The sequence below is a fragment of the Ailuropoda melanoleuca genome, unplaced genomic scaffold, assembly GCF_002007445.2.
Source record: "Ailuropoda melanoleuca isolate Jingjing unplaced genomic scaffold, ASM200744v2 unplaced-scaffold3454, whole genome shotgun sequence".
Taxonomy (NCBI): Eukaryota; Metazoa; Chordata; class Mammalia; order Carnivora; family Ursidae; genus Ailuropoda; species Ailuropoda melanoleuca.
In genome coordinates this window covers 27-3231 of record NW_023205548.1, presented here as the reverse complement: position 1 = coordinate 3231, position 3205 = coordinate 27, and the positions used below count along the sequence as shown (strand labels likewise).

Genomic DNA, 3205 nt, shown 5'->3' with positions numbered 1-3205 from the left:
GCTGTGTGTGTGTTTTTGTGCCAGTACCATGGTGTCTTGGTGATCACAGCTTTGTAACATAGCTTGAAGTCCGGCAATGTGATGCTGCCAGCTTTGGTTTTCTTTCCATCATTCCCCTGTCAATTTAGGGTCTTTTCTGGTTCCATACAAATTTCAGGATTGTTTGTTTGAGCTCTTTGAAAAATGTCAATGGTATATTAATAGGAATGGCATCGAAAGTGTAAGTTCCTCTGTTCAGGATAGACATTTCAACAATGTTTATCCTTGTTTTTTTATCTTTTTGGTTTTTCTTTTTTTTTATAGTATTTATTTTTTTAATTTCTGCTCTAATCTTTACTACTTCCTTCCTTGTGCTGTATTTAGGGTTCACTTGTTGTACTTTCTCTGGTTAGGTGGTTTCTCTGAGATTTTTCTTCTTCTTGAGGTCTCCTTCTGTGCTTTATATTTCTGTCTTAGGACCACATTTCCTAGAGAAATTAAGTGAAGGTGATAAAAGTTTTATCCCCCTGTAGTGACTGTGAGCACATGTGTGTGTGTATATGTGTGTGTGATAGAGAGAGAGAGAGACAGAGATATAGGGAGATCTTCAGAATCAACATCCACACAACACCAGGAAGGAGTCCACTGCTTTCCCTTGTTGTCACTAACACTGATGCTGTGATTTGGTTTAAGACAGTGACCCCCACCAAGACTCTTTCTGCACTTGTTTTGGATTGTCGATGCCTCTGCAGCCTCATGTCCTGCACACACTTAATGCTGCTTCTAGCAAGTTTGCACATTGAGCTGGGAGGTCCTGTGATGCACACTGAGTGCAGCTGGGTTTCCTGTAAAGGTTCAGTTGATGAGCACCAGGATATTTGTAATTCATTTGTATTTAGTGACAGAACTAAACAATGTGAGTGAGTCTGTATTTTGTGGTTTTTACTATAGCCCTTTTCACATTAAATTATTTTCTAAGCCATAGAATGAGGCAGTAAGTGCAGAATCACATCTGAGGAGAGGGTCCCTGTGGGAAACTGCTCTATGGAGAGGAAGCCCCAGACCCTCACAGGAAACCTGACCACAACCTCCATCTGCAGGTGCTCCTTGGGCTTAAAGACAGAACTGGTGACTAGTGTGCACCCCCTGCTGGTCCAGATCCCCTTCTACAGTGAGGTTTGTGTCTGGGCTCACACTGATGTCCCCTCACTGTGTCCTTTGCACAGTAATACGTGGCCATGTCGTCAGCTCTCAGGCTGTTCATCTGCAGGTACAGCGTGTTTNCCCTTCTACAGTGAGGTTTGTGTCTGGGCTCACACTGATGTCCCCTCACTGTGTCCTTTGCACAGTAATACGCGGCCACGTCGTCAGCTCTCAGGCTGTTCATCTGCAGGTACAGCGTGTTTTTCCCATTGTCTCTGGAGATGGTGAATCGGCCCTTCACGGAGTCTGTGTAGCTTGTGCTACCACCACTGCTAATACCTGGGACCCACTGCAGCCCCTTCCCTGGAGCCCGGTGGATCCAGCTCATCCTGTAACTACTGACTGTGAATCCAGAGGCTGCTCAGGAGAGTCTCAGGGACCCTCCAGGCTTCACCAGGTTNAGGTCTCCCCCAGACTCCACCAGCTGCACCTCACACTGGACACCTGCAGACACAAGACATCCTGGTCAGGAAACTGTTACACACCCCCTGTTTGTCTCCCTCAGATCCACTCACATACTCCATGTCTCTTGTTCAGCATGAGTTACCTTTTAAAAGAGCAACAAGGAAAACCCAGCCGAGCACAGACTCCATGGTGAGCTCTCTGTGTTCTGCCCTGATTGCTGATTGGAACACCTGCAAACCCTGGTGCCGGGGCTCCTCTCCCAGCTGCAGAGTCATGGTTGGGCTGTTTTAATCAGCAGAGGGAGGGCCCTATTTGCATGTATTCTGAGTATATATTCAGCTTGGGATCGATGCTGACATATAGGCCAGTAACCAGAGCAGATGTGACTGCCTTTGTTTTGGTGGTTTTGACCATTTAAAAAATATGATATTTCATTATTTAACTTTCCCCTGTATGTATGTAGCCTCCATGTGGGACTTCGTTTTTACATATTCACACAAATCTTGCAGGATAGGTGTTATATTATCCCATAATAAGTCATAAACCTATACCGAGAATTTTAGAGTTTTTGTGATGTTTCTAAGAACACTTTCAGGGTTAGAATGAGGCCCAGTATTCAAGGATGAGCTCCTGCCCCTGAAAACCGAGGATAGAGAGGGCAACTGCGTGAGAAATGTTGATCCCTCAAGTAATGGGGACAGGATGATTTTACCTGCTCTAGAGTTTCTTAAAATAAGGAGAGCATCAGGGTTCGTGCAGGTGTTTTTCTAACATGTCAATACCTATATATTCCTCCCAAGTCCTCTCTGTGTTTATTAATTTTGATGAGTTACTAGACACAGGATGTACTGCACACATGCAGAATGTGTCAATGATAAACACTGGTGTCACAATCAACATTATCCAGAGTCAGCAAATCAATACTCCCTAAAATTTCCTGTATTTTCCCTGGAATTCCTCCTCCTCCTTCCCTTTCTCACCCTGTCCCCATGTACCTTGGCTATATCTCATGTTACTTAAACTAGTTTTAATTTAGAAAAGTGTATAGATGTGCAATTATAGTGTATGTAATTTCAGTTGTAGGACTTGTTTTTCTCTGCATAAATGCTTGAGAATTCAACCATGTTGCTGTCTGTAGCAAGAATCATGTATTTTAATGTTTGGCAGCTTTCCTAAGAGTGAACATAGCTGAATTTTATTTTTTAAGTGGTTGATTGTGGTAAGAATTTTGTCCAGTTTCTCATAATATAATAAATTTTCTTCTTACTATAGATGTAGGTATGGAGCTCAGAGAATGTATTTGCTTCATTGATCTGTTTTACTGTTCTTCTGGTTTCTATTTCATTGGTTTCTCTTCTAATTATTATTATTACTCTTCTTCTCCTTGGTAGGTGTTAATTGCCATTCTTTCTCCAGCTCCTTTAGGTGTAAAGTTTGCTCATCGATTTGAGGTTTCTCTCAATTTTTGAGAAAGGTTTGTATTGCAGTGTACTTCTTCCTTACGACCATCTTTGTTGTATCCTAAAGGTGCCTCTATTTTTCCTTATTCCTTAGTAGCATTTGGTCCATAATCTTTTTTTTTAATTTTATTATATTATGTTAATCACCATACAGTACA

The 3205-nt window shown here is 42.2% G+C and overlaps 1 pseudogene; it reads right to left on the bottom strand.

Annotated features, from left to right (window-relative positions):
* Positions 1 to 1189: 1189 nt before the first annotated feature.
* Positions 1190 to 1836, bottom strand: LOC117798786 (annotated as a pseudogene).
* Between the last annotated feature and the right edge of the window lie 1369 nt (positions 1837 to 3205).